The sequence below is a fragment of the Sarcophilus harrisii genome, chromosome 6, assembly GCF_902635505.1.
Source record: "Sarcophilus harrisii chromosome 6, mSarHar1.11, whole genome shotgun sequence".
Taxonomy (NCBI): Eukaryota; Metazoa; Chordata; class Mammalia; order Dasyuromorphia; family Dasyuridae; genus Sarcophilus; species Sarcophilus harrisii.
The window spans coordinates 123226399-123240991 of record NC_045431.1 but is presented as its reverse complement, the minus strand read 5'-3'; the positions used below and the strand labels follow the sequence as shown (position 1 = coordinate 123240991).

Below are 14593 nucleotides of genomic sequence, written 5' to 3'. Positions count from 1 at the left end.
CTGCAAATAAAAGGCTATTAAATTAAAAAAAAATCCAATTATCTACACACATACACACAGCAGCAGCGGTACAGCAATGATGCTCATTCGTTTTTATCCACTTGCTCTGATGAACATCCTAAATTTATCCCTGGTTTTCTTTACTCTCCCTAGGAAAAGTCTGAATTAAGTTATTTTTACTTCCTCCCAATCATTCAACCTGGCTGACCACTACAAACAGTACTTAACAGTAAATCGCCCTATTCTTCAGGGATTGTAATGTCCAAAAAACACCGGTTCCTGTTCGGCCAGGACTCTGTGCTGCTTCAGCCGCTGCCTGCCAGGGATGCCCTTTTGGCACAAAAGAAAACCATAAAAAGGTTTGAAGCTTGAAAATTCAACTTTTCGAGAGAACCGCCGCGTGGTCTGACCACCTGCGGGCACTATCCAAGAAGCTTAAATAAGCCAAAAAGACCGGGGCAACTTCGGCTAGCCGCTGCTCGGAATTGGTGCCTTATTCAGGTTTCTATTTTTCCCGACGCTTCCAAGGGAAATCTGGGTCACAGTCAGGGTCAAGATCAGAGGTTTACGCGCCCCTTTCCGCCTCCGCCCCCCTCCCCCCGGACATATTCTCATCTTTCTAGTCCCTTCAGAAAACTTTAGGAAGGGTTCGGGTTTGGAAGCGGGAGAGGAAAGGGGAGGGAGATGGACCCGGGAAGGAGGGGTAGCCACTCAAAATTTGGGTCTTTTGGAAGGGAAGTGGAGAGTTGGGAGGGGGGGGGGGTTGGGTCAAAGAAGGCGGGCGTAGGGACCAAGGCAAGCGGTGACCCGCGGGGCACAGAACACGCCTTGCAGGGGGTGGGGAGGGCAGGGGGCGGGGCTCAGCGAGTGTCCCAAGGTTCGCGGCCCGGATCGAGTAGGGGGATTGAGTGGAAGAGCAGCTCCCTGAGGGGGCGCAAGGGGCCAGTCCGCTAGCGCCAGCGCACCTCCGCCTCTTCCTTCTTTTCCTCCTCCTCCTCTTCCCACCCCTCCTCCTCCCGGGAGTCCCCAGTCTGTTCGTCCGTTCGTCGGTCCGGCGGTGCTGCGTGCTGTGGAGGCTGCGAGGCGTGGGCAGGAGCCGAGCCGAGTCCATGCGCCAGGAAGGCGGCGAGGCTGCGACCGCGTGAAGCGCCAGTCCCGTGGGATGCGGAGCTGAGCAACCAGCCGCCGAGCCCCCAGCCGCGCCACAGGGAAGCTGCAGCCCGCTCCGCGGGGAGGGGGGCGGGGGCCGTGCCGGGAGCGTCGCCAGCAGCGCCCGGGCACGGGAGTCCGGGGGTCCCGGCGGCACTCGTACACCCTAGTCGGGGCAGGTGTTGCGCAGCAAAAAGCAGACACACCCATCCGCGGGCCAACGACCGACCGCAACAATTAAAAAAATCCGCTCACTTTCCCCAGTCAACAGAGGCAGGCGGCGGCACCTGAAATTTGAGCAGGAAAACGGGTTCCTTCTGTCTCGGGCTAAGATTACAAAGGCAGAAGTGACTCCCAAGGAGCAGCAGTGGAAGCGGTAAAACGAGGTGAGAGAGAGGGGAGCAAAACTCCCCCTCCCCCCCCTCCCCCCTCTCCCCTCCCCCTCCTCCCCCCTCTCCCCTCCCCCTCCTCCCCTCCCCCTCCTCCCCGGCCTAAGTTTCGGGAGGGGCTTGTTGGGTCTTTTCCCTGAGGTGAGATGAATGATGGAGGTGTCTGGGTCGGGGAGTTTGGAGTAAGACGTGAGACAAAATCGCTCTTAGGGGCCAGTCACTCCCTTCCGCTTTTCTCCCCCCTTACCCCCCACTACCCCCTTTTGGATCCGTGAGTGACTTAAAGGGCCGCCCGGAGCGGTCAAGCTCTAGAGTACAGGTGTGGGAGTAGGGAGATGCCGCAGGTTTCCTCACCTCCCCCTCGGGCCGGGCGGTGGGACTGCGCGCCTTAGCCCGCGCGTCTTGCCTGCGCTTGGCTTCGGAATGATGGGTATTGAGGAGGCCTGGTACCCCGAGGTGTCGGTGGAGGGTTCTTTTATACTTTCAATAGAAAATATTGAGGGGGACATCTAAAGTCCAAGTGTCCCCCTACTGGAGGGTCTGAAAGTAAAGGGACTGGCCAGAGGAGAAGAGAAACTTCCCAAGAAAACAAAACTAGCCTCAAACTATTGAATGGAAATCCTGGAGAGCAAATTCTTGGGAGTTAAAATCATCCTCATTATTAATAGTATTATTTTCATACTATCAGGAACTCTTGAAAGTAGTAAAAATCCTGGTGTGGCCGCCACAGGGGTTCCTAAGAATCAGTAATGAGGCAGAAAGGCCCGGGGAATTCAGAGATGGTGTGGTTGCCTCTGAAATAGGGGTTGCAAGTGAGAGAGGGGGGATGGAGAAGTGATGGTTTTTTGGGGCCGAGGCAGATTCTGAGGAGAGTAGGGAGAGATTAGTTAATGATGTATTTGGTCTCGTAGGATAGTCAGGAAGTCCTTCGGGTGAAATCTGGAGATTGGCCTTAGACCCCACCTGTATTAGGAAGAGGAAATGGAAAGAGAACGGGTGATGAAGGTTTCCTTTGATGCCAGTTGGTGAAGCCTTCGAGTATTTTCTTTTTAGAATTCTGGTTGTGCTGCACATTTGTTATTTAGCTCTTTCTCTATTCCTCAGTGAAATCTCTACTTGTGGCAAATGATTTTTACCGTTTTAAAGGAACATCTGTGCTTATTGGAGGGAAAGCTTTTTGCATCCTTAAAGGCTGCAGCTAGTAACCCTGTTAATTAGCTTTTTTCTGTTTTCATCTTTGAGTCCCAGCTAGCCCCCAACCTTTTACAGTGAGCAAGTTGGTCGGTAAGTGGTTTTAAGATTAATCATGTACATTCCTTTTGATGAAAAACTCAGAAGGTGTGGCTATTTGCTGACTTGTCAAGTGTAGCCGAGATTCTTTTGCTATGGTGTTAATGCTGTCCTTACAATTCTCGGGTACTGAACTATGCTGCTCCTCAATTGAATTATTTATTAGTGAGTTTGGCTCACAGGTGAAGGAAAGAGGAAGAGTACTTTTAAAGGAACGTCTTGGTAGCTTCTCTCCCCCCCCCCCCCCCCAATTTGTTTTAGAGTAGTATGAGAAGGGATGAGTCTTGATCCCTTACGGCTTTTAATTACTTTCAGATTTGTAAACTCTAATATGGCAGTGTATGAGAGACAGCAGTTCATTGTTAATTTTCATAAAAAGGATGTCTGTGTCCAGCAATCATGGTAAATAATCCCAATGGGTAGAGCTTTATTAGAACTTGTTATCTATGAGATGACAGTTATCATTGTGATCTGGGTTGACAATTATTAATAGTAATAATAATTGCATTTATGTAATGCATGAAGGTTTGTAAAGCATTACTATAGATCCTCACAACAACCCTCTTAAATAAGTACTGTTGCTGTCCCCACTTTACAGGTAAGGAAACAGACTAAGATAAGTGATTTGCCCAGGGTCACTCAGCTAGTAAAGGGTGAGGCAAGATGTGAACTTCACTCAAAAAATTTACTATGAAAGTATGGTCCCACTAGGGGACATATAGAAAATGCTTGAAATTTGCTTCTAAACAAGTTTTGTAAGGCAGGAAATACTCTGCTTGTAGAAGGTAATTGAAGTGGTTCATTTTTTTAACAGTTCATTCTTGAATTGTTGGACCATTTCCTCTTTATATGACTTCAGTGGCAGACACAAATTCAGTGACTCAAAATACTAATAGCATACCTTATTTTTAGTAAAAGACATTTTTTTGAACTGAGCAGAAGCAGCATTATATATAGTCCAGGATTTTTAACTTGGGATTTATGAATTTGCTATCCTAATGTTTTGATAACTCCTTCAATCTAATGGATTTCCTTTGTGATCCTGTACATTTTATTTTATACATCGAAAATATCATTTTGAGAGAAAGGCTCCAGGTTTCTCCAGAAAACCAGAGGAGTCAATCTGTGTCTCTTCCTTTCTCCTTTCCTTTCTTTCCCTCCCTTCTTTCCTCTTCCTTTCTTCTCTCCTCCCTTTCCCTCTCTCTTTCTTTCCCTTTCTCTCTCGGTAAAACTGCCTGTTGTCATTTAGGGGGCTGAGTGCTACACCTGGAGTCAGAAATTTAGGTTCAAATCTTTCCCTTAGACAAATGATATATAATTATGGGATAAGTCATTCAACCCAACTGAGTCTGTTTTTATTTATAAATTAGGTATAATCATTCATAATTTGTATGAAGTTGTAGAAGAGGTGTTCTCACCTGCAGGAGCAGAAATTGTTTCCTCCTTGGGAATTCTGTATGCCAATCCAATTTAAAATTGAGAAACTTGCATTATTCTTTTCCCAAGGTTGTTGTGAGAAAATTGCTTTGTAAACTTTAAGGTCTAGACTAGACCTGTAATTGTAATGTTTTTAGTATAGAGATCTCTCAGATTAAAAAACAAACAACCTACTCCTTAGCTTATTTATTATGCTTTGTGGCCTCTATTTGGATATGTGTGTAATTATTCTTTGAAGAAATGCTCATAGAAAGCTGTTAGAGATTTGAAGCTAGAGAATATAGCTCATGGTCTTGTGATTAGCATTTAGAATCTTTTTGACCTTGGTAGATTTTGCTTAATCTATCTGATCTTGTTTCTATATCTGTGTACAAGAAAGACTGAAGAAACTTCTATGACTTCCTAACTTGAAAATTATGAAGATTAAAAAAGCAATACAATCATTAAACATTTTTTCTTAAAGATTTTTATTTTCAAAAAATTGGCATAATTTTTAACATTCACCCTTGCAAAACTTGTGTTCCAAATTTTTTCTCCCTTCCTTTTCCCATTTCCCCTCCCCTAGATGGCAAGTAATCCAATATATGTTAAACATGTATAATTCTTCTATACATATTTCCACAATTATCATGCTGCACAAGAAAAATCAGATTAAAAAGGGAAAAAAATGAGAAAGAAAACAAAATGCAAGCAAATAACAAAAAAATGAAAATACTATGTTGTGATCCACACTCAGTCGCCACAGTCTTCTCTCAGGGTGCTCCCTTCATCACAAGACCATTGGAACTTGCCTGAATCATCTCGTTGTTGAAAAGAGCCACATCCATCAGAAGTGATCATTGTAAAATCTTGCTGTTGCTGTGTACAATGTTCTCCTGGTTCTGCTCACTTCACAGCATCACTCCATGTAAGTCTCTCCAGACTTCTATTTTTGAAATCATCCTGCAGATCATTTCTTATAAAAAATAATATTCCATAAAATTCATATACCATAACTTATTCAGCCATTCTCCAACTCATGGGCATCCACTCAGTTTCCAGTTCCTTGTCACTACAAATAGCACTGTTGCACATGTGGGTTCATTTCCCTTTTTTATGATCTCTTTGGGATACAGGCCCAGTAGAGAAAAAAAAAAAAAAGCAATACAATCTTGCGGGAAAAAATTAAATCTTATTCAATGCCTTCAAAATTTTGCGGACAGTTAAAAGAAACAAACCCCCCACCCCCTCCACCTTAAACAACCACAATCCTTATTGAGTATATTTAGTTAGAACTAATTCTTTTACAAGTGCTTTGCTAGGTTGATTTTTTTTTTAACTTTTTCCTGTCAAATATAAGTTTCTATTGTAAATGAAATCCTAGTTGTAGGAAATGGATTTCCAGAAACTGAAACAGCCCCATAAAGACCTATTTTTTCTTTGAAAAATAAACATTTCTGATATTTTTTCCTGAAAATATCTGAATCTTGTATTCTCATAACCTAGTTTAAACAGTTATGACTCAGAATCATTATTATGAATAACAGTTATGGAATCAAGCAGTATATTAGGGAGATAACTCAGGTTTTTTTTTTTTTTTTTAACTGTTTGCCCCTACATTAAATGGCTCCATTTTTTGGTGCTCAATACTAGAAATACTCTGCTCTTTATAGTTTTTTCCCTCTTTAACCAGTTTGTGTGTCCAAATGATGTGATTTTCTTCCCTCTCCTCTCTCTGTGTGTGAATAAGAATGGGGTTTTGACTTAACTTTATAGAGCTGATTATGCTAGAATTGTGACAAACGTTTGTCCCTTTTATTCCTCTTAAATTAAATTTTGGATTTGATGGTAGATGTCAGAGAATTACAGATAAATAGTGTTAGGATGTGGAAATTTTTTATGACAAATTGTATGATAAAAATTATCAGAAGTAATCATTCATTAAACATTAAGTGCCTGCTATGTGCCAGACTTTGTACTTAGCACTGGGGTTACCAAAAAAAAAAAAAAAAAGGTAAAAGACAGTTTCTATCCTCAAGGAGCTAATAGTCCAAGGGAGGTGAGGCAACATGCATACACATACATACAAAGCAAGTTATTTATAGAATAAATAGAAAATAACAAAAGAGAAGACCTAGATCTAGAAGGCTTAGAGAAGGCTTCCCAAACTGTGGATATTTTAATTGATACTGAAAGGAATTCTGAGTGGTCAGTAGTAGAGCACAGGAGGGAGGGGAGTGTTTGTAGGCAGCAGGACAGCCAGAGTCCATGACTGTCAAATGGAGTGTCTTTGCAATAGGCAGGGAGCCAGTGTAATTGGATCGAAGAGTACATGTTAGGGAGTAAGGTATAAGAAAACTGGAAAGGGTAGGAGAGATAGGTTGAATGCCAAACAGAGCATTTTGTTTTGCTACTGGCAGCAATATGGGAGTAAGGTATAAGAAAACTGGAAAGGGTAGGAGAGATAGGTTATTAAGGGCTTTGAATGCCAAACAGCATTTTGTTTTGCTACTGGCAGCAATTTGAAGCCACTGGAGATTATTGAGTAGGGAGAGGTAACACTATCAGATCTATTATTCTTTTAGGAAGTTAACTTTAATGCTTGAATAAGAGAATTGGTTTGGACAATTGAAGTTAACATAATTTTGGAAAATGTAAATTCTTTCATTATTAGGATGAAAATAAGAGGTCATATTTTATTTATTATATGTTGAAAGTATTATTATTATTCTGTTATATAGTTGGTAGAGAGCTGACCATTGGGTTCAAGGCCCTGTTTTAATGCTTAGCATTTATGTGACTGGGTAAATCACTTAACTTCTCAATCCTGTGCAATGATCTACAGAAAAGGTGCTAACCTGAACTTAGATTTTCTTCATCTGGGAAGTTCCTTACCAGTGAAGTCCCTCAGATATTTAAATGATTTAATTATATTGCAATATCTAGTTCAAAATAAACATGATAAATTTACAATGACTATTTTCCTTGTCAAAGGGTAGATTTATTTAGAGGAAGGGATTACTGACAAAATGAAGGTATACAAAACAGACCAGGAATGGTAAATATGAAATAGAGTTAGGAGAACATATAGTTAGCAAAGAAAAAGATAAGTTCCCCAGGGGAACTCACAGTTAACCAGGAGAAAGGAAGGTGAGAGAAAACCATTGACTGTCTGGTTAGACTGACCAAATTTAGCTAGAGCAAAGAGAACCAGTGCCATTAGAAGGAAGGCAGGCACTATGAGGGATGGAAAGAGAGTACCTCATATTGAATAGAGTTAAACCTGAAAAGAGCTTAGTTAAGATTTTCATTAAAAACAGATCCTATATAGCCTTGGGAGCTTCTCAGATAAGTAAAGTCAGGAACTCAGAGAAGAAAGAATCAGGAACCTGGTTGTAGACTAAGTGTCAGATTTGTCTAAATATATGCTAATCAGTATCTCAAAAGGTTATTTGAAGATGTGGATACGTGTTGGGGGCTGGACAATGGGAGTTGCCAAAGAGTTCCTTCCTGACAGTAGAGAGTAAATCACATCATTAAATATACTCTTATGTACATAATAACCAAGACTAGACTTGTCTATCCATCCATGCATTAATCCATTTATCTATCCACATTTTGTATATTCACACACACACACACATTATATATGCTATAAACTCATGAGAGGGGAATAAATTTAAAAATTGACTAAGACTTGTGTGGAATATACTTAGAGAAAATATACATGCCACATTTGTTATAGTTGTTTGTATAGGTTGTTCTAAATAAACTTCGTTTTGAAGGCAGTCTTTAGTAAAAAAAATCCACTTCTTTTAGATGCTTTTGTAATGGGAAAAGGTTGTTTGATTGAATCCAGCTAAATATCTTTGTTTAGACACAACCTCAGTTTGACTAATATGGTTTACCTAACTTTAGATTTTTTTGTTCTTTGATGATTTAACAATGATGGCCATGATGGTCTAAATCTCTATTGTGAATTTTAACCAACACGCGTATTTAAAGTTAGTATGTATAACCCTTACTACTGTAGGCTTAAAACAGTAGCCTTAATTGAAATGAAACTTAACTTCTTCCTAAAATTATATATACACAAGTTAGTAATATAGGGGAAAAACTTATAGTTAGCAGTTTGTAATGCATTTAAATTATATCTCCATACAAAGAATAGTTTTTAATTACTTTTTATTTTGTATTTATTTTATAGTATTTCTGTAATTCTACAGTTTTGCTAAATAAGCTAATATTTTAAAGTTCTTAGCATAGTTAGTACCTGGAAATATAGTAGGTCTTTAATAGTCTTTACTATATGGTTGTTTCTGATCCAGTAGAGAAGGGGAATAATTTATTTTTACCTTTTTCTTTTCCTTCTTATCTTCCCTCCCTTCTTCTTCCTTCCTTCTTTCTTTCCCTTCTTCCCTCCCTCCCTTCCCTCCTGAAGTAAAAAAGATAGTTGTATATGAAACTGAATCTTTATACTACTTTTATAATGTAATAAATTGCACATTATTTTACAAACTGTCTTGCTTTGTCTTTGCTTCTGATTTCTTCTGTGTATTAAAAAAAAATTCTTTGACTATCCTTATCCCCTTTTTTTGATTCCCTTATTGCTAACCTATTTTTACCCCCTTTTTCATATCCACTTAAAAACCAAGAAAACACACACACACACACACACACAATTTTAACTAATAAACAGTCAAGCAAAATGAAGACACATCATTTTCAAATACAAAACTGTTCATCTCTTGCACCTTTTAGCTCATCACCTCTCTTTCATGTGAGTAATATACTTTGTCAAGGGTTATTTGATGACATGGTTGGGCATTCTTAAGATATTTTCTTTACAGTATAGTTTTATAAATTGTTCTAGTTTTGGTCACTTGAACAAATTAACAATTAAAAAAAAACATCACTTACCTCTATCAGTTCTTTGAAATCTTTTTTCATTTTTTTTTTAACCATACCATAATATTTCATTGTATTCATACACAACAGTTTGTTTATTCAGCCATTCCCCTAATGATGGGCAGCTTTTGTTGTAGTTATTTACTGTCTTTCCCCTTCCTCCTCTTAAATTTCTTCATTCCTGGGAAATTTGTTTTGCTTTTATAACAGGGATTTTGGTGTGGAGTTTCTTAGAAGAGGTGATCACTGAATTCCTTCTATTTCTGTGTCCTGATTCTCATAAATCTGGCCATTTTTCATATGTTGTTTCATTCAATAGTGTCTAGGCTTTTTCATCTCAGTGTTTTTCTAGGTCAGTTGTTTTCTGTTATCTAATATAACTAATTTTCTTCAGTCTTTTTTATTTGTTCTAAAATTTCTTTCTTGCAAAATCATTGATTTCTGTTTAGTCTTGTCTAGTTTTCAAGGAATTCATTACTTGGGTCACTTTGTCTTCTGATCTATTTGTTGTGTCCTGCTTTCTAGAGCCCCTAAGTTGGAGTGACAAAATATACCATTGCTTTCTATAGCCCCCACACCAGGGTGATTAAGATATACCTTCCTAGTGGAGAAGCGATAAGGCAGGATGCCTCAGGATGATGGGAAAATGGAGTCCGTTTATTTCAAGGACTTTCCCCCTTTTATACCCTCATACCCTTATGTAACAAAAACGCTGGGCATGTGTCCAGTATATACTGTTCACGTGGAACCACATAAACAACCTGCTATTGTATGTAGTTTGCCACCTGGTATCACTTTACTTCAATCACAACACAGGTTGTCACCGCCCCCTAACTTTTCAGGAAGGCCAAGAACCCCTAATGGAAATGGGAAGCTGAACCAGACATTCAAAGTCTGGTTCTTTCTGATATGAAGAGTCTTATACCTCACTCAGAGTTTCTCCACTGTCTGTGACCCTATACAGAGATGTTCCTTTTCCTTTTTTTAATCTCTTATATTCATTTATTGCTTGTAGAATTTTTTTAAATCTTTGCTTGCAGTCATTAATTATGTAGTTATTTTCCCTTTCTAAACTGTATTTTTAAAGATCTCTAGATCCTGTATATAATACTTTTTAAAGTACTTATCATTGGCTTAGCTTCATTAATTTTTTAAGCTTAAATTTCTGAATTGGGGTCTTGTGCCAAGACCAGCATGATTGGCTCAGCTAGGTATTGCCTTGGGTACATGTGACCTTTGCTTCTGGGGTTAGGAGTTTGAGTATTTGGACTGTCTAGATATGAACATTGTTTGCTGCTTTCCTTATGTTTGGACTTCCTTATGAATTTCTTACGACCTTTGACCTTTCTGGCCATCCTTTGGCATTCTTAAAGGTCCTCCATTCTTGCTGTCTCTGGACAATGAAACTTGAAAGGTTCATATGTCTCTGGAAGTCTCTGGTTTCTTACCCTTCTTGAGAGCAAACTTGTCTGCCTTCTCTGACCAACTAGATTTGCTTATGACCCTCTTTATTACATGTGTAATAGGCCTTCTGGCTAAACTTTTGTGCAATTCAAGAGTAAAATTAGTGACTTTCTGTAGTTTATATTATTGGACTTCTTGATCATTATTGGACCTGACGCATCTTCAAAGTTTTGACAGTATAGATATGTGGGGAGCTCAGGGAGATGACTGTTCAGGTAGACATCTTAGCTCGAAATGAAACTACTTTTTCATCAAATAAATCCAATTATTCCTTTTTTCCCCCAAGTTTTCATGCCTAAATTGTTTCTTTTTTCTTATCCTCTCCTTTAGCAATTTAGAAGGTGAGAAAAGTAAAACTCATTATAGATATGTACAGGCATACAAAACATATAAGCAATTAACTAAGTCTAAAATAAATGAAAGAGAAAATAAAAGAAAAATGAGAAAATATGCTTCAGTGTACTCTAAATCCTTCACCTTCCTATCTGGAGGTGAAAGTACACTTCATAATGAGTCCTTTGGTATTGTGGTTGGTTATTTTACATGCAGTTGTCTGTGTGTGTGGGGATATTAGGCAGTTAGGTGGCACAGTGGATAGAATGGAAGAAACTAAGCTCAGGAAGAGCTAAGTTCAAATTTGGCTACAGATACCTACTAGTTGTATGATCTTGGACAAGTCACTTAATCATGTTTGCCTCAGATTCCTAATCTGTAAAAGGAACTGGATAAGGAAATGATAAACTATTCTAGTATCTTTGCCAAGAAAACCCTAAAAAGGTGTCATGAAAGTGACATGACTGAAAATAACTAAGAAACATCAGTTGTCAGTTACTAAATCTTTCAAAGTTGATTATCTTTATAGTAGTATTGTTATTATATGAATTGTTCTCCTACTTCTGCTCATCTTACTTTGCATTAGTTCATACATTCCTTCCCAGATTTTCTTTTATCATTTCCCACAGCAGAACCAAATATCCTATCAATTGTTCATTCCCTAATTGATTGGCATCTTCTTGGTTTTCAGCTCATTGCCTCAGCAAAAAAGAACTACTGTAATTATTTTTGTACATATATGGATCTTTTTCCTCATTATTTGATTTCTTTGGGATATAAACCTAGTAATGGTATCTCTTGAGTTAAGTTTAATAGTTTTTTGGGCTTGGTTCCAAGTTGCTTTCCAAAATTGTTGGGCTAGTTCATGGCTCTAGCACCAGTGCTATTATAGAGCCTTCAGCCTCTTCAAGATTTGTCAATTTTGCCAATCCGATTGGTACAAAGTAGCATCTCAGTATTGTTTACATTTTCATTTCTTTAATTATTTGTGTGTGTTTTTTATTCCTATCATTAATCCTTTTGTAAAATGAAACAATCAGCTTCAAACTTAACTATAAATTTTTTTCATTTAACTATTAAGAAGGAAAAAAGGAGGAAAAACCAAAACAAAACAGGGCATATCTTCAGTTGTCTTTTGGATGCAATTTAATTTTTACTCCAGGCGAGTAGTTTGGAACTATGCTCAAAAAGTTATCAAACTGTGCATACCCTTTGATCTAGCAGTGTTACTACTGGGATTATATCCCAAAGAGATTATAAAGAAGGGAAAGGGACCTGTATGTGCACGAATGTTTGTGGCAGCCCTTTTTGTAGTGGCTAAAAACTGGAAACTGAATGGATGTCCATCAGTTGGAGAATGGCTGAATAAATTGTGGTATATGAATATTATGGAATATTACTGTTCTGTAAGAAATGACCAACAGGATAATTTCAGAAAGGCCTGGAGAGACTTACACGAACTGATGCTGAGTGAAATGAGCAGGACCAGGAGATCATTATATACTTCAACAACAATACTATATGATGACCAGTTCTGATGGACCAGGCCATCCTCAGCAACGAGATCAACCAAATCATTTCTAATGGAGCAGTAATGAACTGAACTAGCTATACCCAGAAAAAGAACTCTGGGAGATGACTAAAAACCATTACATTGAATTCCCAATCCCTATATTTATGCACACCTGCATTTTTGATTTCCTTCACAAGCTAATTGTACAATATTTCAGAGTCTGATTCTTTTTGTACAGCAAAATAACGTTTTGGTCATGTATACTTATTGTGTATCTAAGTTATATTTTAATATATTTAACATCTACTGGTCATCCTGCCATCTAGGGGAGGGGGTGGGGGGGTAAGAGGTGAAAAATTGGAACAAGAGGTTTGGCAATTGTTAATGCTGTAAAGTTACCCATGTATATATCCTGTAAATAAAAGGCTATTAAATAAAAAAAATTTTTTTACTCCAGGCTCTGTGTAAAAATGGAGCCATCAAGCATGGATGAAATTGTTCATGAACTTGTATAATAGCAGCAATAACAGAATATTTAGGAGCAAATGCTTATTTTCTGAATTGGCCTCTTTCCCTTTACACTCCCATTTCCTACCAATAGAAGTCTTGCCTCCCTAGGCAAGACTTTGAATAAGATGTAGAACTTTTGGTACTTACATTTAGACTCTTATTATCAACACCATACTTATATAGTTATTACTTGTTTTGTGTTCTTGAAAGGTCTTTTTGTTGTTCCCCTTCTAATTTTTACACCACTCCTACTGTATCCTTTTGCTGGCTGTTCTTTTTCGCCTTAACAGTGAATACCTCTGAAAACTGTCTTTAACAGTCTATTCTTTTGTTTCCATGTGAATTTTCATTCCCATGACTTCTGGTGGGGATAATTCTGAAAACTGAAGTTTTTCTCACTTGTGCTCCAGTTTCATCTTTCCAGTTGCCTACAGAGAATCATCACTCTTTCCCCCTCTTTTCTGGATTAGTACCCTGATTATTCCATTTCTTATTAGCAGTATCATTGTTCTTATAGTCACCCCCCCAAAATACTTAATTCTAAATATCTAGTCTTATTAATCTTATCATTTTCCTCCAAAAGACTTTTCATTGCTTCTTTTTTTTTATCCCCACTACTAATACTCTAATGGACTCTAAAAGACTTTATTACCTGTATTTTTATTTTGAGTGATTTCCTTGCTTTCTTTCTCTGTGCCCTTCATCCTACTTAGTACTAACAAAATCATCTTAAAATGCCATTTTCCTTGTAGCACTCTTGTAAGGCTCAAGAATATACAGTAGCTTCTCTTAAATAAAATATAAATCTCTCAAACTGGTTTTCAAACTATTCAAAAATTTTTATTATTTACTTATTATTATTATTATATATATTTATTATTTTATTATTTATTATATTGTACCTCCTCCCTCCCTCACCATTTTATACCCATTGTTCCTCAAAATGTAATCTTCACTCCAGTATTCCACTCTAATGGTTTCCTAGTAGTCATGTGCCATTCTTATCGCTAATCGCTAGGTTTTTGGTTACTTGTTTTATTCTTCCCATTGAATAAAATATTGTGTCTTCTCCCATCCCTCTAACTAAATCCTGTCCATCCAAAAAGATTGAGATCATATGCTCCTTAAGGGCATTGGATTCTGCTTTGGGAGTAGTGGAACAGTGTCCTAAGCTTATGTTTTTGTACTAAAGTTTTCAAGATTAGTTCTTGGAGTTTGTGAATTTTCATTTCTTCCAAAGTGGTAGAGATATGGTTACTGCTCTCCTGGAATGTCTCGGTGTTCCCTTCTACTTTGGAATTGTGGCCAGAATCCCAGCTCCTGCTCGTGTACATCCTTGCCTTGGATTATGACCCATACACTGTTATAATGGGCAATAAAACATTATCCTCTACTCAGTGCCATTAAAGGTTCTCCTGTAATCTCCTTCTGACCAATTGTCTGATCCCCTTAAGTCTGTGGACTGAGAGGTACAGAAGCCACCACTGCTGATTCAGTTGTCCTCAAAGTCGGCTGCTGGTTTGCTGGGGTATAACCACTTTCACCTCAGTGAGACAGGCTTTTCCTTTCAAATAATTAAATTTTGGGGGGCTGGAAAATTGTTTTATTGTTTTTGGGTCTG

General features: G+C 38.4%; 1 protein-coding gene across 1 annotated transcript in view; it reads left to right on the top strand.

Moving 5' to 3' along the window:
- Window positions 1-889: 889 nt before the first annotated feature.
- UGT8 (UDP glycosyltransferase 8) overlaps window positions 890-14593 on the top strand; it is a 98397-nt gene continuing 84693 nt past the window's right edge. Inside the window, exon 1 of the mRNA XM_031943250.1 lies at window positions 890-1535. The gene's annotated coding sequence lies outside the window, so the exon portion shown is untranslated. The remainder of the gene's footprint in view (window positions 1536-14593) is intronic.